At 31.9% G+C, this 23,715-nt stretch overlaps 18 non-coding genes across 18 annotated transcripts; all 18 read right to left on the bottom strand.

Annotated features, from left to right (window-relative positions):
• Positions 1 to 598: 598 nt before the first annotated feature.
• On the bottom strand, positions 599 to 684 carry TRNAR-UCU (transfer RNA arginine (anticodon UCU)). Its single transcript is given in 2 exon segments — positions 599 to 634; positions 648 to 684. It is a non-coding gene; the product is annotated as a tRNA-Arg (tRNA).
• Positions 685 to 1,480: 796 nt separating this feature from the next.
• TRNAR-UCU (transfer RNA arginine (anticodon UCU)) lies at positions 1,481 to 1,566 on the bottom strand. The gene is given in 2 exon segments: positions 1,481 to 1,516; positions 1,530 to 1,566. It is a non-coding gene; the product is annotated as a tRNA-Arg (tRNA).
• A 772-nt stretch (positions 1,567 to 2,338) lies between these two features.
• TRNAR-UCU (transfer RNA arginine (anticodon UCU)) lies at positions 2,339 to 2,424 on the bottom strand. Its single transcript is given in 2 exon segments — positions 2,339 to 2,373; positions 2,388 to 2,424. It is a non-coding gene; the product is annotated as a tRNA-Arg (tRNA).
• Positions 2,425 to 4,057: 1,633 nt separating this feature from the next.
• TRNAR-UCU (transfer RNA arginine (anticodon UCU)) lies at positions 4,058 to 4,143 on the bottom strand. The gene is given in 2 exon segments: positions 4,058 to 4,093; positions 4,107 to 4,143. It is a non-coding gene; the product is annotated as a tRNA-Arg (tRNA).
• Positions 4,144 to 5,772: 1,629 nt separating this feature from the next.
• Positions 5,773 to 5,858, bottom strand: TRNAR-UCU (transfer RNA arginine (anticodon UCU)). The gene is given in 2 exon segments: positions 5,773 to 5,808; positions 5,822 to 5,858. It is a non-coding gene; the product is annotated as a tRNA-Arg (tRNA).
• A 796-nt stretch (positions 5,859 to 6,654) lies between these two features.
• Positions 6,655 to 6,740, bottom strand: TRNAR-UCU (transfer RNA arginine (anticodon UCU)). Its single transcript is given in 2 exon segments — positions 6,655 to 6,690; positions 6,704 to 6,740. It is a non-coding gene; the product is annotated as a tRNA-Arg (tRNA).
• Positions 6,741 to 7,512: 772 nt separating this feature from the next.
• On the bottom strand, positions 7,513 to 7,598 carry TRNAR-UCU (transfer RNA arginine (anticodon UCU)). Its single transcript is given in 2 exon segments — positions 7,513 to 7,547; positions 7,562 to 7,598. It is a non-coding gene; the product is annotated as a tRNA-Arg (tRNA).
• A 1,633-nt stretch (positions 7,599 to 9,231) lies between these two features.
• TRNAR-UCU (transfer RNA arginine (anticodon UCU)) lies at positions 9,232 to 9,317 on the bottom strand. The gene is given in 2 exon segments: positions 9,232 to 9,267; positions 9,281 to 9,317. It is a non-coding gene; the product is annotated as a tRNA-Arg (tRNA).
• Positions 9,318 to 10,949: 1,632 nt separating this feature from the next.
• TRNAR-UCU (transfer RNA arginine (anticodon UCU)) lies at positions 10,950 to 11,035 on the bottom strand. The gene is given in 2 exon segments: positions 10,950 to 10,985; positions 10,999 to 11,035. It is a non-coding gene; the product is annotated as a tRNA-Arg (tRNA).
• Positions 11,036 to 11,831: 796 nt separating this feature from the next.
• Positions 11,832 to 11,917, bottom strand: TRNAR-UCU (transfer RNA arginine (anticodon UCU)). Its single transcript is given in 2 exon segments — positions 11,832 to 11,867; positions 11,881 to 11,917. It is a non-coding gene; the product is annotated as a tRNA-Arg (tRNA).
• Positions 11,918 to 12,689: 772 nt separating this feature from the next.
• TRNAR-UCU (transfer RNA arginine (anticodon UCU)) lies at positions 12,690 to 12,775 on the bottom strand. Its single transcript is given in 2 exon segments — positions 12,690 to 12,724; positions 12,739 to 12,775. It is a non-coding gene; the product is annotated as a tRNA-Arg (tRNA).
• Positions 12,776 to 14,408: 1,633 nt separating this feature from the next.
• Positions 14,409 to 14,494, bottom strand: TRNAR-UCU (transfer RNA arginine (anticodon UCU)). The gene is given in 2 exon segments: positions 14,409 to 14,444; positions 14,458 to 14,494. It is a non-coding gene; the product is annotated as a tRNA-Arg (tRNA).
• Positions 14,495 to 16,122: 1,628 nt separating this feature from the next.
• TRNAR-UCU (transfer RNA arginine (anticodon UCU)) lies at positions 16,123 to 16,208 on the bottom strand. Its single transcript is given in 2 exon segments — positions 16,123 to 16,158; positions 16,172 to 16,208. It is a non-coding gene; the product is annotated as a tRNA-Arg (tRNA).
• Positions 16,209 to 17,004: 796 nt separating this feature from the next.
• TRNAR-UCU (transfer RNA arginine (anticodon UCU)) lies at positions 17,005 to 17,090 on the bottom strand. Its single transcript is given in 2 exon segments — positions 17,005 to 17,040; positions 17,054 to 17,090. It is a non-coding gene; the product is annotated as a tRNA-Arg (tRNA).
• A 772-nt stretch (positions 17,091 to 17,862) lies between these two features.
• On the bottom strand, positions 17,863 to 17,948 carry TRNAR-UCU (transfer RNA arginine (anticodon UCU)). Its single transcript is given in 2 exon segments — positions 17,863 to 17,897; positions 17,912 to 17,948. It is a non-coding gene; the product is annotated as a tRNA-Arg (tRNA).
• A 1,633-nt stretch (positions 17,949 to 19,581) lies between these two features.
• On the bottom strand, positions 19,582 to 19,667 carry TRNAR-UCU (transfer RNA arginine (anticodon UCU)). The gene is given in 2 exon segments: positions 19,582 to 19,617; positions 19,631 to 19,667. It is a non-coding gene; the product is annotated as a tRNA-Arg (tRNA).
• An 804-nt stretch (positions 19,668 to 20,471) lies between these two features.
• Positions 20,472 to 20,557, bottom strand: TRNAR-UCU (transfer RNA arginine (anticodon UCU)). Its single transcript is given in 2 exon segments — positions 20,472 to 20,507; positions 20,521 to 20,557. It is a non-coding gene; the product is annotated as a tRNA-Arg (tRNA).
• A 1,655-nt stretch (positions 20,558 to 22,212) lies between these two features.
• TRNAR-UCU (transfer RNA arginine (anticodon UCU)) lies at positions 22,213 to 22,298 on the bottom strand. The gene is given in 2 exon segments: positions 22,213 to 22,248; positions 22,262 to 22,298. It is a non-coding gene; the product is annotated as a tRNA-Arg (tRNA).
• Between the last annotated feature and the right edge of the window lie 1,417 nt (positions 22,299 to 23,715).

The following is a 23,715-nucleotide window of genomic DNA, read 5'->3' as shown; positions in this document are numbered from 1 at the left end:
CCACTTTGTGTGAGGTGCAAATCAATATGGGGACAATTGCAGCATGTCTGATTGAGTGTTTGTTGCAAAGAAACTGAAGACAGAAACATTTTGGTAACATTTATATAGGTTTTGCATTTTTACCAGTATAGATATTTATATTAATTTATATTATAATAATTACATGGCTATCGAGTGTCAGATATTTATAACATTTCTCCCAAATGCAACAGCTATGTCTGAGTCTTCCTCTTGCGGTTTTCAAGTGCAAGTCCTATATCAGGTTTTAGCAATTGTGTAGGTTATTTGTAATACCCATCTAAGGATTTTTTATGATTTTTGAGTGTACTGTAGATACACTTTAAGCTTTGTATTCCTACGTGAGCAGACTCAACATAATATTTTCATTGCTGGTTAAAAATAACCATCCACATTTTTATACCAGTTATTGATTTAAAGTATCTAAAATTGATTTGTAACTGGTGTTACATTTAAATGATTTTTATGTCAACAGCCTATAATTACTTTGTATATATAGTATATAGGTCTCCCATATACAATGTCTATGTTATGTATCATTTTAAGTAAATTTTAAATGTTTGCATTTGAAGCTAAAGAATGACTCTGGTGGGACTCAAACCCACAACCTTTGAATAACTACAACCTACTAGAAGTCCAATGCGCTATCCATTGCGCCACAGAGCCACTGAAGCAGCAAGCGTTTGTATCGACAGTACAACTTGTAGAATACTTTCATGTTTTAAAAGCTACAATCTGTGATGAAACAAATCTATTATGTCTTTCTTTTTTTAGTAGGATGTATATACAGAGTATTGTAGAGTAAGAGCCAAAATTTTATACTGATTTCAGAAATAGCATCCTCATTGTGTGAGGTGCAAAAAAATGTGGGGACAATTGCACCCTGTGTGAAATAGTAACTGTTTATTGCAATACAAACTAAAGACCAAAATATTTTCTAAAATGTATTTAATGTTTAGAGTGCTTAACAGTGTAGATATTCATCTTATTTCATACTATCATGATAATGTTGCTAACCTGTGTCAGATATTTCCAACATTCCTCTTGAATGCAACATCCCTGTCTGAGTTTTCCGGCTGCTGATTTCGAGTGCAAGTCCTATATCAGGTTTAAGCAATTATTTAGCTAATATGTGATAACCATGTAAGGATTACAGGTAAAAAGGATTTAATGTTTTTTGAGTGTAGATACCCTTCAAGGTCTGCATAGCTAGCTGAGCAGACTCAACATTGAATTTGGTTGCTGGTTAAATATAACAATAAGCATTTTTGATCAGCAGTTATTGATTTAAAGTATCGAAAATTGATTTGTAATTGGTGATCTTACATTGAAAAGATTTTTATGTCACCAGCCTATCATTACTTTGTATAAATATATATAGTAAATAAGTCTCCTGTATACAATGTCTACGTTATGTATTATTGTAAGTAAACTTTAAATCTTGTCATTTGAAACTAAAGAATGACTCTGGTGGGACTCGAACCCACAACCTTTGAATAACTACAACCTACTAGAAGTCCAATGCGCTATCCATTGCGCCACAGAGCCACTGATGTATCATACTTTTGTATCAACAGTACAATGTGTTGAATACTCTTATGTTTTAAATGACACAATCTGTGATGAAACTAATCTTTTTATTTTTCTATTTTTTAAGTATGCTGTAAAGAGAGTATCGTAGAGTGAGAGTAAAATTTTTGTAATGATTTCAGAAATAGCTCCCACTTTGTGTGAGGTGCAAATCAATATGGGGACAATTGCACCATGTCTGATTGAGTGTTTGTTCCAAAGAAACTGAAGACAGAAACATTTTGGTAACATTTATATAGGTTTTGTATTTTTACCAGTATATATATTTATATTAATTTATATTATAATAATTACATGGCTATCGAGTGTCAGATATTTATAACATTTCTCCCAAATGCAACAGCTATGTCTGAGTCTTCCTCTTGCTGTTTTCAAGTGCAAGTCCTATATCAGGTTTTAGCAATTGTGTAGGTTATTTGTAATACACATCTAAGGATTTTTTATGATTTTTGAGTGTACTGTAGATACACTTTAAGCTTTGTATTCCTACGTGAGCAGACTCAACATAATATTTTGATTGCTGGTTAAAAATAACCATCCACATTTTTATTACCAGTTATTGATTTAAAGTATCTAAAATTGATTTGTAACTGGTCTTACATTTAAATGATTTTTATGTCAACAGCCTATAATTACTTTGTATATATAGTATATAGGTTTCCCATATACAATGTCTATGTTATGTATCATTTTAAGTAAATTTTAAATGTTTGCATTTGAAGCTAAAGAATGACTCTGCTGGGACTTGAACCCACAACCTTTGAATAACTACAACCTACTAGAAGTCAAATACGCTATCCATTGCGCCACAGAGCCACTGAAGCAGCAAGCGTTTGTATCGACAGTACAGCTTGTAGAATACTTTCATGTTTTAAAAGCTACAATCTGTGATGAAACAAATCTATTATGTCTTTCTTTTTTTTAGTAGGATGTATATACAGAGTATTGTAGAGTAAGAGCCAAAATTTTATACTGATTTCAGAAATAGCATCCTCATTGTGTGAGGTGCAAAAAAATGTGGGGACAATTGCACCCTGTGTGAAATAGTAACTGTTTATTGCAATACAAACTAAAGACCAAAATATTTTCTAAAATGTATTTAATGTTTAGAGTGCTTAACAGTGTAGATATTCATCTTATTTCATACTATCATGATAATGTTGCTAACCTGTGTCAGATATTTCCAACATTCCTCTTGAATGCAACATCCCTGTCTGAGTTTTCCGGCTGCTGATTTCGAGTGCAAGTCCTATATCAGGTTTAAGCAATTATTTAGCTAATATGTGATAACCATGTAAGGATTACAGGTAAAAAGGATTAAATGTTTTTTGAGTGTAGATACCCTTCAAGGTCTGCATAGCTAGCTGAGCAGACTCAACATTGAATTTGGTTGCTGGTTAAATATAACAATAAGCATTTTTGATCAGCAGTTATTGATTTAAAGTATCGAAAATTGATTTGTAATTGGTGATCTTACATTGAAAAGATTTTACTTTGTATATATATATATAGTAAATAAGTCTCCTATATACAGTGTCTACGTTATGTATTATTGTAAGTAAAGTTTAAATGTTTGCATTTAGAACTAAAGAACGACTCTGGTGGGACTCGAACACAAGACCTGTGAATAACTACAACCTACTAGAAGTCAAATGCGCTGTCCATTGCACCACAGAGCCACTGATGTACCACGTTTTTGTATCAACAGTACAATGTGTTGAATACTCTTATGTTTTAAATGACAATCTGTGATGAAACTAATCTTTTTATTTTTCTATTTTTTAAGTAGGCTGTAAAGAGAGTATCGTAGAGTGAGATTCAAATTTTTGTAATGATTTCAGGAATAGCTCCCACTTTGTGTGAGGTGCAAATCAATATGGGGACAATTGCACCATGTCTGATTGAGTGTTTGTTGCAAAGAAACTGAAGACAGAAACATTTTGGTAACATTTATATAGGTTTTGCATTTTTACCAGTATAGATATTTATATTAATTTATATTATAATAATTACATGGCTATCGAGTGTCAGATATTTATAACATTTCTCCCAAATGCAACAGCTATGTCTGAGTCTTCCTCTTGCGGTTTTCAAGTGCAAGTCCTATATCAGGTTTTAGCAATTGTGTAGGTTATTTGTAATACCCATCTAAGGATTTTTTATGATTTTTGAGTGTACTGTAGATACACTTTAAGCTTTGTATTCCTACGTGAGCAGACTCAACATAATATTTTCATTGCTGGTTAAAAATAACCATCCACATTTTTATTACCAGTTATTGATTTAAAGTATCTAAAATTGATTTGTAACTGGTGTTACATTTAAATGATTTTTATGTCAACAGCCTATAATTACTTTGTATATATAGTATATAGGTCTCCCATATACAATGTCTATGTTATGTATCATTTTAAGTAAATTTTAAATGTTTGCATTTGAAGCTAAAGAATGACTCTGGTGGGACTCAAACCCACAACCTTTGAATAACTACAACCTACTAGAAGTCCAATGCGCTATCCATTGCGCCACAGAGCCAATGAAGCAGCAAGCTTTTGTATCGACAGTACAACTTGTAGAATACTTTCATGTTTTAAAAGCTACAATCTGTGATGAAACAAATCTATTATGTCTTTCTTTTTTTAGTAGGATGTATATACAGAGTATTGTAGAGTAAGAGCCAAAATTTTATACTGATTTCAGAAATAGCATCCTTATTGTGTGAGGTGCAAAAAAATGTGGGGACAATTGCACCCTGTGTGAAATAGTAACTGTTTATTGCAATACAAACTAAAGACCAAAATATTTTCTAAAATGTATTTAATGTTTAGAGTGCTTAAACATTATTTCATACTATAATGATAATGTTGCTAACCTGTGTCAGATATTTCCAACATTCCTCTTGAATGCAACATCCCTGTCTAAGTTTTCAGGCTGCTGATTTCGAGTGCAAGTCCTATATCAGGTTTAAGCAATTATTTAGCTAATATGTGATAACCATGTAAGGATTACAGGTAAAAAGGATTTAATGTTTTTTGAGTGTAGATACCCTTCAAGGTCTGCATAGCTAGCTGAGCAGACTCAACATTGAATTTGGTTGCTGGTTAAATATAACAATAAGCATTTTTGATCAGCAGTTATTGATTTAAAGTATCGAAAATTGATTTGTAATTGGTGATCTTACATTGAAAAGATTTTACTTTGTATATATATATATATATATATATATAGTAAATAAGTCTCCTATATACAATGTCTACGTTATGTATTATTGTAAGTAAAGTTTAAATGTTTGCATTTGAAACTAAAGAACGACTCTGGTGTGACTCAAACACAAGACCTTTGAATAACTACAACCTACTAGAAGTCAAATGCGCTGTCCATTGCACCACAGAGCCACTGATGTACCACGTTTTTGTATCAACAGTACAATGTGTTGAATACTCTTATGTTTTAAATGACAATCTGTGATGAAACTAATCTTTTTATTTTTCTATTTTTTAAGTAGGCTGTAAAGAGAGTATCGTAGAGTGAGATTCAAATTTTTGTAATGATTTCAGGAATAGCTCCCACTTTGTGTGAGGTGCAAATCAATATGGGGACAATTGCAGCATGTCTGATTGAGTGTTTGTTGCAAAGAAACTGAAGACAGAAACATTTTGGTAACATTTATATAGGTTTTGCATTTTTACCAGTATAGATATTTATATTAATTTATATTATAATAATTACATGGCTATCGAGTGTCAGATATTTATAACATTTCTCCCAAATGCAACAGCTATGTCTGAGTCTTCCTCTTGCGGTTTTCAAGTGCAAGTCCTATATCAGGTTTTAGCAATTGTGTAGGTTATTTGTAATACCCATCTAAGGATTTTTTATGATTTTTGAGTGTACTGTAGATACACTTTAAGCTTTGTATTCCTACGTGAGCAGACTCAACATAATATTTTCATTGCTGGTTAAAAATAACCATCCACATTTTTATACCAGTTATTGATTTAAAGTATCTAAAATTGATTTGTAACTGGTGTTACATTTAAATGATTTTTATGTCAACAGCCTATAATTACTTTGTATATATAGTATATAGGTCTCCCATATACAATGTCTATGTTATGTATCATTTTAAGTAAATTTTAAATGTTTGCATTTGAAGCTAAAGAATGACTCTGGTGGGACTCAAACCCACAACCTTTGAATAACTACAACCTACTAGAAGTCCAATGCGCTATCCATTGCGCCACAGAGCCACTGAAGCAGCAAGCGTTTGTATCGACAGTACAACTTGTAGAATACTTTCATGTTTTAAAAGCTACAATCTGTGATGAAACAAATCTATTATGTCTTTCTTTTTTTAGTAGGATGTATATACAGAGTATTGTAGAGTAAGAGCCAAAATTTTATACTGATTTCAGAAATAGCATCCTCATTGTGTGAGGTGCAAAAAAATGTGGGGACAATTGCACCCTGTGTGAAATAGTAACTGTTTATTGCAATACAAACTAAAGACCAAAATATTTTCTAAAATGTATTTAATGTTTAGAGTGCTTAACAGTGTAGATATTCATCTTATTTCATACTATCATGATAATGTTGCTAACCTGTGTCAGATATTTCCAACATTCCTCTTGAATGCAACATCCCTGTCTGAGTTTTCCGGCTGCTGATTTCGAGTGCAAGTCCTATATCAGGTTTAAGCAATTATTTAGCTAATATGTGATAACCATGTAAGGATTACAGGTAAAAAGGATTTAATGTTTTTTGAGTGTAGATACCCTTCAAGGTCTGCATAGCTAGCTGAGCAGACTCAACATTGAATTTGGTTGCTGGTTAAATATAACAATAAGCATTTTTGATCAGCAGTTATTGATTTAAAGTATCGAAAATTGATTTGTAATTGGTGATCTTACATTGAAAAGATTTTTATGTCACCAGCCTATCATTACTTTGTATAAATATATATAGTAAATAAGTCTCCTGTATACAATGTCTACGTTATGTATTATTGTAAGTAAACTTTAAATCTTGTCATTTGAAACTAAAGAATGACTCTGGTGGGACTCGAACCCACAACCTTTGAATAACTACAACCTACTAGAAGTCCAATGCGCTATCCATTGCGCCACAGAGCCACTGATGTATCATACTTTTGTATCAACAGTACAATGTGTTGAATACTCTTATGTTTTAAATGACACAATCTGTGATGAAACTAATCTTTTTATTTTTCTATTTTTTAAGTATGCTGTAAAGAGAGTATCGTAGAGTGAGAGTAAAATTTTTGTAATGATTTCAGAAATAGCTCCCACTTTGTGTGAGGTGCAAATCAATATGGGGACAATTGCACCATGTCTGATTGAGTGTTTGTTCCAAAGAAACTGAAGACAGAAACATTTTGGTAACATTTATATAGGTTTTGTATTTTTACCAGTATATATATTTATATTAATTTATATTATAATAATTACATGGCTATCGAGTGTCAGATATTTATAACATTTCTCCCAAATGCAACAGCTATGTCTGAGTCTTCCTCTTGCTGTTTTCAAGTGCAAGTCCTATATCAGGTTTTAGCAATTGTGTAGGTTATTTGTAATACACATCTAAGGATTTTTTATGATTTTTGAGTGTACTGTAGATACACTTTAAGCTTTGTATTCCTACGTGAGCAGACTCAACATAATATTTTGATTGCTGGTTAAAAATAACCATCCACATTTTTATTACCAGTTATTGATTTAAAGTATCTAAAATTGATTTGTAACTGGTCTTACATTTAAATGATTTTTATGTCAACAGCCTATAATTACTTTGTATATATAGTATATAGGTTTCCCATATACAATGTCTATGTTATGTATCATTTTAAGTAAATTTTAAATGTTTGCATTTGAAGCTAAAGAATGACTCTGCTGGGACTTGAACCCACAACCTTTGAATAACTACAACCTACTAGAAGTCAAATACGCTATCCATTGCGCCACAGAGCCACTGAAGCAGCAAGCGTTTGTATCGACAGTACAGCTTGTAGAATACTTTCATGTTTTAAAAGCTACAATCTGTGATGAAACAAATCTATTATGTCTTTCTTTTTTTTAGTAGGATGTATATACAGAGTATTGTAGAGTAAGAGCCAAAATTTTATACTGATTTCAGAAATAGCATCCTCATTGTGTGAGGTGCAAAAAAATGTGGGGACAATTGCACCCTGTGTGAAATAGTAACTGTTTATTGCAATACAAACTAAAGACCAAAATATTTTCTAAAATGTATTTAATGTTTAGAGTGCTTAACAGTGTAGATATTCATCTTATTTCATACTATCATGATAATGTTGCTAACCTGTGTCAGATATTTCCAACATTCCTCTTGAATGCAACATCCCTGTCTGAGTTTTCCGGCTGCTGATTTCGAGTGCAAGTCCTATATCAGGTTTAAGCAATTATTTAGCTAATATGTGATAACCATGTAAGGATTACAGGTAAAAAGGATTAAATGTTTTTTGAGTGTAGATACCCTTCAAGGTCTGCATAGCTAGCTGAGCAGACTCAACATTGAATTTGGTTGCTGGTTAAATATAACAATAAGCATTTTTGATCAGCAGTTATTGATTTAAAGTATCGAAAATTGATTTGTAATTGGTGATCTTACATTGAAAAGATTTTACTTTGTATATATATATATAGTAAATAAGTCTCCTATATACAGTGTCTACGTTATGTATTATTGTAAGTAAAGTTTAAATGTTTGCATTTAGAACTAAAGAACGACTCTGGTGGGACTCGAACACAAGACCTGTGAATAACTACAACCTACTAGAAGTCAAATGCGCTGTCCATTGCACCACAGAGCCACTGATGTACCACGTTTTTGTATCAACAGTACAATGTGTTGAATACTCTTATGTTTTAAATGACAATCTGTGATGAAACTAATCTTTTTATTTTTCTATTTTTTAAGTAGGCTGTAAAGAGAGTATCGTAGAGTGAGATTCAAATTTTTGTAATGATTTCAGGAATAGCTCCCACTTTGTGTGAGGTGCAAATCAATATGGGGACAATTGCACCATGTCTGATTGAGTGTTTGTTGCAAAGAAACTGAAGACAGAAACATTTTGGTAACATTTATATAGGTTTTGCATTTTTACCAGTATAGATATTTATATTAATTTATATTATAATAATTACATGGCTATCGAGTGTCAGATATTTATAACATTTCTCCCAAATGCAACAGCTATGTCTGAGTCTTCCTCTTGCGGTTTTCAAGTGCAAGTCCTATATCAGGTTTTAGCAATTGTGTAGGTTATTTGTAATACCCATCTAAGGATTTTTTATGATTTTTGAGTGTACTGTAGATACACTTTAAGCTTTGTATTCCTACGTGAGCAGACTCAACATAATATTTTCATTGCTGGTTAAAAATAACCATCCACATTTTTATTACCAGTTATTGATTTAAAGTATCTAAAATTGATTTGTAACTGGTGTTACATTTAAATGATTTTTATGTCAACAGCCTATAATTACTTTGTATATATAGTATATAGGTCTCCCATATACAATGTCTATGTTATGTATCATTTTAAGTAAATTTTAAATGTTTGCATTTGAAGCTAAAGAATGACTCTGGTGGGACTCAAACCCACAACCTTTGAATAACTACAACCTACTAGAAGTCCAATGCGCTATCCATTGCGCCACAGAGCCAATGAAGCAGCAAGCTTTTGTATCGACAGTACAACTTGTAGAATACTTTCATGTTTTAAAAGCTACAATCTGTGATGAAACAAATCTATTATGTCTTTCTTTTTTTAGTAGGATGTATATACAGAGTATTGTAGAGTAAGAGCCAAAATTTTATACTGATTTCAGAAATAGCATCCTTATTGTGTGAGGTGCAAAAAAATGTGGGGACAATTGCACCCTGTGTGAAATAGTAACTGTTTATTGCAATACAAACTAAAGACCAAAATATTTTCTAAAATGTATTTAATGTTTAGAGTGCTTAAACATTATTTCATACTATAATGATAATGTTGCTAACCTGTGTCAGATATTTCCAACATTCCTCTTGAATGCAACATCCCTGTCTAAGTTTTCAGGCTGCTGATTTCGAGTGCAAGTCCTATATCAGGTTTAAGCAATTATTTAGCTAATATGTGATAACCATGTAAGGATTACAGGTAAAAAGGATTTAATGTTTTTTGAGTGTAGATACCCTTCAAGGTCTGCATAGCTAGCTGAGCAGACTCAACATTGAATTTGGTTGCTGGTTAAATATAACAATAAGCATTTTTGATCAGCAGTTATTGATTTAAAGTATCGAAAATTGATTTGTAATTGGTGATCTTACATTGAAAAGATTTTACTTTGTATATATATATATATATATATATATATAGTAAATAAGTCTCCTATATACAATGTCTACGTTATGTATTATTGTAAGTAAAGTTTAAATGTTTGCATTTGAAACTAAAGAACGACTCTGGTGTGACTCAAACACAAGACCTTTGAATAACTACAACCTACTAGAAGTCAAATGCGCTGTCCATTGCACCACAGAGCCACTGATGTACCACGTTTTTGTATCAACAGTACAATGTGTTGAATACTCTTATGTTTTAAATGACAATCTGTGATGAAACTAATCTTTTTATTTTTCTATTTTTTAAGTAGGCTGTAAAGAGAGTATCGTAGAGTGAGATTCAAATTTTTGTAATGATTTCAGGAATAGCTCCCACTTTGTGTGAGGTGCAAATCAATATGGGGACAATTGCAGCATGTCTGATTGAGTGTTTGTTGCAAAGAAACTGAAGACAGAAACATTTTGGTAACATTTATATAGGTTTTGCATTTTTACCAGTATAGATATTTATATTAATTTATATTATAATAATTACATGGCTATCGAGTGTCAGATATTTATAACATTTCTCCCAAATGCAACAGCTATGTCTGAGTCTTCCTCTTGCGGTTTTCAAGTGCAAGTCCTATATCAGGTTTTAGCAATTGTGTAGGTTATTTGTAATACCCATCTAAGGATTTTTTATGATTTTTGAGTGTACTGTAGATACACTTTAAGCTTTGTATTCCTACGTGAGCAGACTCAACATAATATTTTCATTGCTGGTTAAAAATAACCATCCACATTTTTATTACCAGTTATTGATTTAAAGTATCTAAAATTGATTTGTAACTGGTGTTACATTTAAATGATTTTTATGTCAACAGCCTATAATTACTTTGTATATATAGTATATAGGTCTCCCATATACAATGTCTATGTTATGTATCATTTTAAGTAAATTTTAAATGTTTGCATTTGAAGCTAAAGAATGACTCTGGTGGGACTCAAACCCACAACCTTTGAATAACTACAACCTACTAGAAGTCCAATGCGCTATCCATTGCGCCACAGAGCCACTGAAGCAGCAAGCGTTTGTATCGACAGTACAACTTGTAGAATACTTTCATGTTTTAAAAGCTACAATCTGTGATGAAACAAATCTATTATGTCTTTCTTTTTTTAGTAGGATGTATATACAGAGTATTGTAGAGTAAGAGCCAAAATTTTATACTGATTTCAGAAATAGCATCCTCATTGTGTGAGGTGCAAAAAAATGTGGGGACAATTGCACCCTGTGTGAAATAGTAACTGTTTATTGCAATACAAACTAAAGACCAAAATATTTTCTAAAATGTATTTAATGTTTAGAGTGCTTAACAGTGTAGATATTCATCTTATTTCATACTATCATGATAATGTTGCTAACCTGTGTCAGATATTTCCAACATTCCTCTTGAATGCAACATCCCTGTCTGAGTTTTCCGGCTGCTGATTTCGAGTGCAAGTCCTATATCAGGTTTAAGCAATTATTTAGCTAATATGTGATAACCATGTAAGGATTACAGGTAAAAAGGATTTAATGTTTTTTGAGTGTAGATACCCTTCAAGGTCTGCATAGCTAGCTGAGCAGACTCAACATTGAATTTGGTTGCTGGTTAAATATAACAATAAGCATTTTTGATCAGCAGTTATTGATTTAAAGTATCGAAAATTGATTTGTAATTGGTGATCTTACATTGAAAAGATTTTTATGTCACCAGCCTATCATTACTTTGTATAAATATATATAGTAAATAAGTCTCCTGTATACAATGTCTACGTTATGTATTATTGTAAGTAAACTTTAAATCTTGTCATTTGAAACTAAAGAATGACTCTGGTGGGACTCGAACCCACAACCTTTGAATAACTACAACCTACTAGAAGTCCAATGCGCTATCCATTGCGCCACAGAGCCACTGATGTATCATACTTTTGTATCAACAGTACAATGTGTTGAATACTCTTATGTTTTAAATGACACAATCTGTGATGAAACTAATCTTTTTATTTTTCTATTTTTTAAGTATGCTGTAAAGAGAGTATCGTAGAGTGAGAGTAAAATTTTTGTAATGATTTCAGAAATAGCTCCCACTTTGTGTGAGGTGCAAATCAATATGGGGACAATTGCACCATGTCTGATTGAGTGTTTGTTCCAAAGAAACTGAAGACAGAAACATTTTGGTAACATTTATATAGGTTTTGTATTTTTACCAGTATATATATTTATATTAATTTATATTATAATAATTACATGGCTATCGAGTGTCAGATATTTATAACATTTCTCCCAAATGCAACAGCTATGTCTGAGTCTTCCTCTTGCTGTTTTCAAGTGCAAGTGCTATATCAGGTTTTAGCAATTGTGTAGGTTATTTGTAATACACATCTAAGGATTTTTTATGATTTTTGAGTGTACTGTAGATACACTTTAAGCTTTGTATTCCTACGTGAGCAGACTCAACATAATATTTTGATTGCTGGTTAAAAATAACCATCCACATTTTTATTACCAGTTATTGATTTAAAGTATCTAAAATTGATTTGTAACTGGTCTTACATTTAAATGATTTTTATGTCAACAGCCTATAATTACTTTGTATATATAGTATATAGGTTTCCCATATACAATGTCTATGTTATGTATCATTTTAAGTAAATTTTAAATGTTTGCATTTGAAGCTAAAGAATGACTCTGCTGGGACTTGAACCCACAACCTTTGAATAACTACAACCTACTAGAAGTCAAATACGCTATCCATTGCGCCACAGAGCCACTGAAGCAGCAAGCGTTTGTATCGACAGTACAGCTTGTAGAATACTTTCATGTTTTAAAAGCTACAATCTGTGATGAAACAAATCTATTATGTCTTTCTTTTTTTTAGTAGGATGTATATACAGAGTATTGTAGAGTAAGAGCCAAAATTTTATACTGATTTCAGAAATAGCATCCTCATTGTGTGAGGTGCAAAAAAATGTGGGGACAATTGCACCCTGTGTGAAATAGTAACTGTTTATTGCAATACAAACTAAAGACCAAAATATTTTCTAAAATGTATTTAATGTTTAGAGTGCTTAACAGTGTAGATATTCATCTTATTTCATACTATCATGATAATGTTGCTAACCTGTGTCAGATATTTCCAACATTCCTCTTGAATGCAACATCCCTGTCTGAGTTTTCCGGCTGCTGATTTCGAGTGCAAGTCCTATATCAGGTTTAAGCAATTATTTAGCTAATATGTGATAACCATGTAAGGATTACAGGTAAAAAGGATTTAATGTTTTTTGAGTGTAGATACCCTTCAAGGTCTGCATAGCTAGCTGAGCAGACTCAACATTGAATTTGGTTGCTGGTTAAATATAACAATAAGCATTTTTGATCAGCAGTTATTGATTTAAAGTATCGAAAATTGATTTGTAATTGGTGATCTTACATTGAAAAGATTTTACTTTGTATATATATATATAGTAAATAAGTCTCCTATATACAGTGTCTACGTTATGTATTATTGTAAGTAAAGTTTAAATGTTTGCATTTAGAACTAAAGAACGACTCTGGTGGGACTCGAACACAAGACCTGTGAATAACTACAACCTATTAGAAGTCAAATGCGCTGTCCATTGCACCACAGAGCCACTGATGTACCACGTTTTTGTATCAACAGTACAATGTGTTGAATACTCTTATGTTTTAAATGACAATCTGTGATGAAACTAATCTTTTTATTTTTCTATTTTTTAAGTAGGCTGTAAAGAGAGTATCGTAGAGTGAGATTCAAATTTTTGTAATGATTTCAGGAATAGCTCCCACTTTGTGTGAGGTGCAAATCAATATGGGGACAATTGCACCATGTCTGATTGAGTGTTTGTTGCAAAGAAACTGAAGACAGAAACATTTTGGTAACATTTATATAGGTTTTGCATTTTTACCAGTATAGATATTTATATTAATTTATATTATAATAATTACATGGCTATCGAGTGTCAGATATTTATAACATTTCTCCCAAATGCAACAGCTATGTCTGAGTCTTCCTCTTGCGGTTTTCAAGTGCTAGTCCTATATCAGGTTTTAGCAATTGTGTAGGTTATTTGTAATACCCATCTAAGGATTTTTTATGATTTTTGAGTGTACTGTAGATACACTTTAAGCTTTGTATTCCTACGTGAGCAGACTCAACATAATATTTTCATTGCTGGTTAAAAATAACCATCCACATTTTTATTACCAGTTATTGATTTAAAGTATCTAAAATTGATTTGTAACTGGTGTTACATTTAAATGATTTTTATGTCAACAGCCTATAATTACTTTGTATATATAGTATATAGGTCTCCCATATACAATGTCTATGTTATGTATCATTTTAAGTAAATTTTAAATGTTTGCATTTGAAGCTAAAGAATGACTCTGGTGGGACTCAAACCCACAACCTTTGAATAACTACAACCTACTAGAAGTCCAATGCGCTATCCATTGCGCCACAGAGCCAATGAAGCAGCAAGCTTTTGTATCGACAGTACAACTTGTAGAATACTTTCATGTTTTAAAAGCTACAATCTGTGATGAAACAAATCTATTATGTCTTTCTTTTTTTAGTAGGATGTATATACAGAGTATTGTAGAGTAAGAGCCAAAATTTTATACTGATTTCAGAAATAGCATCCTTATTGTGTGAGGTGCAAAAAAATGTGGGGACAATTGCACCCTGTGTGAAATAGTAACTGTTTATTGCAATACAAACTAAAGACCAAAATATTTTCTAAAATGTATTTAATGTTTAGAGTGCTTAAACATTATTTCATACTATAATGATAATGTTGCTAACCTGTGTCAGATATTTCCAACATTCCTCTTGAATGCAACATCCCTGTCTAAGTTTTCAGGCTGCTGATTTCGAGTGCAAGTCCTATATCAGGTTTAAGCAATTATTTAGCTAATATGTGATAACCATGTAAGGATTACAGGTAAAAAGGATTTAATGTTTTTTGAGTGTAGATACCCTTCAAGGTCTGCATAGCTAGCTGAGCAGACTCAACATTGAATTTGGTTGCTGGTTAAATATAACAATAAGCATTTTTGATCAGCAGTTATTGATTTAAAGTATCGAAAATTGATTTGTAATTGGTGATCTTACATTGAAAAGATTTTACTTTGTATATATATATATATATATATATAGTAAATAAGTCTCCTATATACAATGTCTACGTTATGTATTATTGTAAGTAAAGTTTAAATGTTTGCATTTGAAACTAAAGAACGACTCTGGTGTGACTCAAACACAAGACCTTTGAATAACTACAACCTACTAGAAGTCAAATGCGCTGTCCATTGCACCACAGAGCCACTGATGTACCACGTTTTTGTATCAACAGTACAATGTGTTGAATACTCTTATGTTTTAAATGACAATCTGTGATGAAACTAATCTTTTTATTTTTCTATTTTTTAAGTAGGCTGTAAAGAGAGTATCGTAGAGTGAGATTCAAATTTTTGTAATGATTTCAGGAATAGCTCCCACTTTGTGTGAGGTGCAAATCAATATGGGGACAATTGCAGCATGTCTGATTGAGTGTTTGTTGCAAAGAAACTGAAGACAGAAACATTTTGGTAACATTTATATAGGTTTTGCATTTTTACCAGTATAGATATTTATATTAATTTATATTATAATAATTACATGGCTATCGAGTGTCAGATATTTATAACATTTCTCCCAAATGCAACAGCTATGTCTGAGTCTTCCTCTTGCGGTTTTCAAGTGCAAGTCCTATATCAGGTTTTAGCAATTGTGTAGGTTATTTGTAATACCCATCTAAGGATTTTTTATGATTTTTGAGTGTACTGTAGATACACTTTAAGCTTTGTATTCCTACGTGAGCAGACTCAACATAATATTTTCATTGCTGGTTAAAAATAACCATCCACATTTTTATTACCAGTTATTGATTTAAAGTATCTAAAATTGATTTGTAACTGGTGTTACATTTAAATGATTTTTATGTCAACAGCCTATAATTACTTTGTATATATAGTATATAGGTCTCCCATATACAATGTCTATGTTATGTATCATTTTAAGTAAATTTTAAATGTTTGCATTTGAAGCTAAAGAATGACTCTGGTGGGACTCAAACCCACAACCTTTGAATAACTACAACCTACTAGAAGCCCAATGCGCTATCCATTGCGCCACAGAGCCACTGAAGCAGCAAGCGTTTGTATCGACAGTACAACTTGTAGAATACTTTCATGTTTTAAAAGCTACAATCTGTGATGAAACAAATCTATTATGTCTTTCTTTTTTTAGTAGGATGTATATACAGAGTATTGTAGAGTAAGAGCCAAAATTTTATACTGATTTCAGAAATAGCATCCTCATTGTGTGAGGTGCAAAAAAATGTGGGGACAATTGCACCCTGTGTGAAATAGTAACTGTTTATTGCAATACAAACTAAATACCAAAATATTTTCTAAAATGTATTTAATGTTTAGAGTGCTTAACAGTGTAGATATTCATCTTATTTCATACTATCATGATAATGTTGCTAACCTGTGTCAGATATTTCCAACATTCCTCTTGAATGCAACATCCCTGTCTGAGTTTTCCGGCTGCTGATTTCGAGTGCAAGTCCTATATCAGGTTTAAGCAATTATTTAGCTAATATGTGATAACCATGTAAGGATTACAGGTAAAAAGGATTTAATGTTTTTTGAGTGTAGATACCCTTCAAGGTCTGCATAGCTAGCTGAGCAGACTCAACATTGAATTTGGTTGCTGGTTAAATATAACAATAAGCATTTTTGATCAGCAGTTATTGATTTAAAGTATCGAAAATTGATTTGTAATTGGTGATCTTACATTGAAAAGATTTTTATGTCACCAGCCTATCATTACTTTGTATAAATATATATAGTAAATAAGTCTCCTGTATACAATGTCTACGTTATGTATTATTGTAAGTAAACTTTAAATCTTGTCATTTGAAACTAAAGAATGACTCTGGTGGGACTCGAACCCACAACCTTTGAATAACTACAACCTACTAGAAGTCCAATGCGCTATCCATTGCGCCACAGAGCCACTGATGTATCATACTTTTGTATCAACAGTACAATGTGTTGAATACTCTTATGTTTTAAATGACACAATCTGTGATGAAACTAATCTTTTTATTTTTCTATTTTTTAAGTATGCTGTAAAGAGAGTATCGTAGAGTGAGAGTAAAATTTTTGTAATGATTTCAGAAATAGCTCCCACTTTGTGTGAGGTGCAAATCAATATGGGGACAATTGCACCATGTCTGATTGAGTGTTTGTTCCAAAGAAACTGAAGACAGAAACATTTTGGTAACATTTATATAGGTTTTGTATTTTTACCAGTATATATATTTATATTAATTTATATTATAATAATTACATGGCTATCGAGTGTCAGATATTTATAACATTTCTCCCAAATGCAACAGCTATGTCTGAGTCTTCCTCTTGCTGTTTTCAAGTGCAAGTCCTATATCAGGTTTTAGCAATTGTGTAGGTTATTTGTAATACACATCTAAGGATTTTTTATGATTTTTGAGTGTACTGTAGATACACTTTAAGCTTTGTATTCCTACGTGAGCAGACTCAACATAATATTTTGATTGCTGGTTAAAAATAACCATCCACATTTTTATTACCAGTTATTGATTTAAAGTATCTAAAATTGATTTGTAACTGGTCTTACATTTAAATGATTTTTATGTCAACAGCCTATAATTACTTTGTATATATAGTATATAGGTTTCCCATATACAATGTCTATGTTATGTATCATTTTAAGTAAATTTTAAATGTTTGCATTTGAAGCTAAAGAATGACTCTGCTGGGACTTGAACCCACAACCTTTGAATAACTACAACCTACTAGAAGTCAAATACGCTATCCATTGCGCCACAGAGCCACTGAAGCAGCAAGCGTTTGTATCGACAGTACAGCTTGTAGAATACTTTCATGTTTTAAAAGCTACAATCTGTGATGAAACAAATCTATTATGTCTTTCTTTTTTTTAGTAGGATGTATATACAGAGTATTGTAGAGTAAGAGCCAAAATTTTATACTGATTTCAGAAATAGCATCCTCATTGTGTGAGGTGCAAAAAAATGTGGGGACAATTGCACCCTGTGTGAAATAGTAACTGTTTATTGCAATACAAACTAAAGACCAAAATATTTTCTAAAATGTATTTAATGTTTAGAGTGCTTAACAGTGTAGATATTCATCTTATTTCATACTATCATGATAATGTTGCTAACCTGTGTCAGATATTTCCAACATTCCTCTTGAATGCAACATCCCTGTCTGAGTTTTCCGGCTGCTGATTTCGAGTGCAAGTCCTATATCAGGTTTAAGCAATTATTTAGCTAATATGTGATAACCATGTAAGGATTACAGGTAAAAAGGATTAAATGTTTTTTGAGTGTAGATACCCTTCAAGGTCTGCATAGCTAGCTGAGCAGACTCAACATTGAATTTGGTTGCTGGTTAAATATAACAATAAGCATTTTTGATCAGCAGTTATTGATTTAAAGTATCGAAAATTGATTTGTAATTGGTGATCTTACATTGAAAAGATTTTACTTTGTATATATATATATAGTAAATAAGTCTCCTATATACAGTGTCTACGTTATGTATTATTGTAAGTAAAGTTTAAATGTTTGCATTTAGAACTAAAGAACGACTCTGGTGGGACTCGAACACAAGACCTGTGAATAACTACAACCTACTAGAAGTCAAATGCGCTGTCCATTGCACCACAGAGCCACTGATGTACCACGTTTTTGTATCAACAGTACAATGTGTTGAATACTCTTATGTTTTAAATGACAATCTGTGATGAAACTAATCTTTTTATTTTTCTATTTTTTAAGTAGGCTGTAAAGAGAGTATCGTAGAGTGAGATTCAAATTTTTGTAATGATTTCAGGAATAGCTCCCACTTTGTGTGAGGTGCAAATCAATATGGGGACAATTGCAGCATGTCTGATTGAGTGTTTGTTGCAAAGAAACTGAAGACAGAAACATTTTGGTAACATTTATATAGGTTTTGCATTTTTACCAGTATAGATATTTATATTAATTTATATTATAATAATTACATGGCTATCGAGTGTCAGATATTTATAACATTTCTCCCAAATGCAACAGCTATGTCTGAGTCTTCCTCTTGCGGTTTTCAAGTGCAAGTCCTATATCAGGTTTTAGCAATTGTGTAGGCTATTTGTAATACCCATCTAAGGATTTTTTATGATTTTTGAGTGTACTGTAGATACACTTTAAGCTTTGTATTCCTACGTGAGCAGACTCAACATAATATTTTCATTGCTGGTTAAAAATAACCATCCACATTTTTATTACCAGTTATTGATTTAAAGTATCTAAAATTGATTTGTAACTGGTGTTACATTTAAATGATTTTTATGTCAACAGCCTATAATTACTTTGTATATATAGTATATAGGTCTCCCATATACAATGTCTATGTTATGTATCATTTTAAGTAAATTTTAAATGTTTGCATTTGAAGCTAAAGAATGACTCTGGTGGGACTCAAACCCACAACCTTTGAATAACTACAACCTACTAGAAGTCCAATGCGCTATCCATTGCGCCACAGAGCCACTGAAGCAGCAAGCTTTTGTATCGACAGTACAACTTGTAGAATACTTTCATGTTTTAAAAGCTACAATCTGTGATGAAACAAATCTATTATGTCTTTCTTTTTTTAGTAGGATGTATATACAGAGTATTGTAGAGTAAGAGCCAAAATGTTATACTGATTTCAGAAATAGAATCCTCATTGTGTGAGGTGCAAAAAAATGTGGGGACAATTGCACCCTGTGTGAAATAGTAACTGTTTATTGCAATACAAACTAAAGACCAAAATATTTTCTAAAATGTATTTAATGTTTAGAGTGCTGAACAGTGTAGATATTCATCTTATTTCATACTATCATGATAATGTTGCTAACCTGTGTCAGATATTTCCAACATTCCTCTTGAATGCAACATCCCTGTCTGAGTTTTCCGGCTGCTGATTTCGAGTGCAAGTCCTATATCAGGTTTAAGCAATTATTTAGCTAATATGTGATAACCATGTAAGAATTACAGGTAAAAAGGATTTAATGTTTTTTGAGTGTAGATACCCTTCAAGGTCTGCATAGCTAGCTGAGCAGACTCAACATTGAATTTGGTTGCTGGTTAAATATTTCAATAAGCATTTTTGATCAGCAGTTATTGATTTAAAGTATCGAAAATTGATTTGTAATTGGTGATCTTACATTGAAAAGATTTTTATGTCACCAGCCTATCATTACTTTGTATATATATATATATATATATAGTAAATAAGTCTCCTGTATACAATGTCTACGTTATGTATTATTGTAAGTAAACTTTAAATCTTTGCATTTGAAACTAAATAACGACTCTGGTGGGACTCGAACCCACAACCTTTGAATAACTACAACCTACTAGAAGTCCAAGGAGCTATCCATTGCGCCACAGAGCCACTGATGTATCATATTTTTGTATCAACAGTACAATGTGTTGAATACTCTTATGATTTAAATGACACAATCTGTGATGAAACTAATCTTTTTATTTTTCTATTTTTTAAGTATGCTGTAAAGAGAGTATCGTAGAGTGAGAGTAAAATTTTTGTAATGATATCAGAAATAGCTCCCACTTTGTGTGAGGTGCAAATCAATATGGGGACAATTGCACCATGTCTGATTGAGTGTTTGTTGCAAAGAAACTGAAGACAGAAACATTTTGGTAACATTTATATAGGTTTTGTATTTTACCAGTATAGATATTTATATTAATTTATATTATAATAATTACATGGCTATCGAGTGTCAGATATTTATAACATTTCTCCCAAATGCAACAGCTATGTCTGAGTCTTCCTCTTGCTGTTTTCAAGTGCAAGTCCTATATCAGGTTTTAGCAATTGTGTAGGTTATTTGTAATACCCATCTAAGGATTTTTTATGATTTTTGAGTGTACTGTAGATACACTTTAAGCTTTGTATTCCTACGTGAGCAGACTCAACATAATATTTTCATTGCTGGTTAAAAATAACCATCCACATTTTTATTACCAGTTATTGATTTAAAGTATCTAAAATTGATTTGTAACTGGTGTTACATTTAAATGATTTTTATGTCAACAGCCTATAATTACTTTGTATATACAGTATATAGGTCTCCCATATACAATGTCTATGTTATGTATCATTTTAAGTAAATTTTAAATGTTTGCATTTGAAGCTAAAGAATGACTCTGATGGGACTCTAACCTACAACCTTTAAATAATTACAACCTACTAGAAGTCCAATGCGCTATCCAATGCGCCACAGAGCCACTGAAGCAGCAAGCATTTGTATCGACAGTACAACTTGTAGAATACTTTCATGTTTTAAAAGCTACAATCTGTGATGAAACAAATCTATTATGTCTTTCTTTTTTTAGTAGGATATATATACAGAGTATTGTAGAGTAAGAGCCAAAATGTTATACTGATTTCAGAAATAGCATCCTCATTGTGTGAGGTGCAAAAAAATGTGGGGACAATTGCACCCTGTGTGAAATAGTAACTGTTTATTGCAATACAAACTAAAGACCAAAATATTTTCTAAAATGTATTTAATGTTTAGAGTGCTGAACAGTGTAGATATTCATCTTATTTCATACTATAATGATAATGTTGCTAACCTGTGTCAGATATTTCCAACATTCCTCTTGAATGCAACATCCCTGTCTGAGTTTTCCGGCTGCTGATTTTGAGTGCAAGTCCTAAATCAGGTTTAAGCAATTATTTAGCTAATATGTGATAACCATGTAAGGATTACAGGTAAAAAGGATTTAATGTTTTTTGAGTGTAGATACCCTTCAAGGTCTGCATAGCTAGCTGAGCAGACTCAACATTGAATTTGGTTGCTGGTTAAATATAACAATAAGCATTTTTGATCAGCAGTTATTGATTTAAAGTATCGAAAATTGATTTGTAATTGGTGATCTTACATTGAAAAGATTTTTATGTCACCAGCCTATCATTACTTTGTATATATATATATATAGTAAATAAGTCTCCAGTATACAATGTCTACGTTATGTATTATTGTAAGTAAACTTTAAATCTTTGCATTTGAAACTAAAGAACGACTCTGGTGGGACTCGAACCCACAACCTTTGAATAACTACAACCTACTAGAAGTCCAATGCGCTATCCATTGCGCCACAGTGCCACTGAAGCAACAAGCGTTTTGTATCGACAGTACAACTTGTAGAATACTTTCATGTTTTAAAAGCTACAATCTGTGATGAAACAAATCTTTTATGTCTTTCTTTTTTTAGTAGGATGTATATACAGAGTATTGTAGAGTAAGAGCCAAAATTTTATACTGATTTCAGAAATAGCATCCTCATTGTGTGAGGTGCAAAAAATGTGGGGACAATTGCACCCTGTGTCAAATAGTAACTGTTTATTGCAATACAAACTAAAGACCAAAATATTTTCTAAAATGTATTTAATGTTTAGAGTGCTTAAACATTATTTCATACTATAATGATAATGTTGCTAACCTGTGTCAGATATTTCCAACATTCCTCTTGAATGCAACATCCCTGTTTGAGTTTTCAGGCTGCTGATTTCGAGTGCAAGTCCTATATCAGGTTTAAGCAATTATTTAGCTAATATGTGATAACCATGTAAGGATTACAGGTAAAAAGGATTTAATGTTTTTTGAGTGTAGATACCCTTCAAGGTCTGCATAGCTATCTGAGCAGACTCAACATTGAATTTGGTTGCTGGTTAAATATAACAATAAGCATTTTTGATCAGCAGTTATTGATTTAAAGTATCGAAAATTGATTTGTAATTGGTGATCTTACATTGAAAAGATTTTACTTTGTATATATATATATATAGTAAATAAGTCTCCTATATACAATGTCTACGTTATGTATTATTGTAAGTAAAGTTTAAATGTTTGCATTTGAAACTAAAGAACGACTCTGTTGTGACTCGAACACAAGACCTTTGAATAACTACAACCTACTAGAAGTCAAATGCGCTGTCCATTGCACCACAGAGCCACTGATGTACCACATTTTTATATCAACAGTACAATGTGTTGAATACTCTTGTTTTAAATGACAATCTGTGATGAAACTAATCTTTTTATTTTTCTATTTTTTAAGTAGGCTGTAAAGAGAGTATCGTAGAGTGAGATTCAAATTTTTGTAATGATTTCAGAAATAGCTCCCACTTTGTGTGAGGTGCAAATCAATATGTGGACAATTGCACCATGTCTGATTGAGTGTTTGTTGCAAAAAAACTGAAGACAGAAACATTTTGGTAACATTTATATAGGTTTTGTATTTTTACCAGTATAGATATTTATATTAATTTATATTATAATAATTACATGGCTATCGAGTGTCAGATATTTATAACATTGCTCCCAAATGCAACAGCTATGTCTGAGTCTTCCTCTTGCTGTTTTCAAGTGCAAGTCCTATATCAGGTTTTAGCAATTATTTAGCTAATATGTGATAACCATATAAAGATTACAGGTAAAAAGGATTTAATGTTTTTTGAGTGTAGATACCCTTCAAGGTCTGCATAGCTAGCTGAGCAGACTCAACATTGAATTTGGTTGC

The sequence above is a fragment of the Pseudophryne corroboree genome, chromosome 4, assembly GCF_028390025.1.
Source record: "Pseudophryne corroboree isolate aPseCor3 chromosome 4, aPseCor3.hap2, whole genome shotgun sequence".
NCBI classification, from domain to species: Eukaryota; Metazoa; Chordata; class Amphibia; order Anura; family Myobatrachidae; genus Pseudophryne; species Pseudophryne corroboree.
The sequence above is the reverse complement of the archived record's forward strand: the minus strand, read 5'-3'. Positions and strand labels throughout refer to the sequence as shown.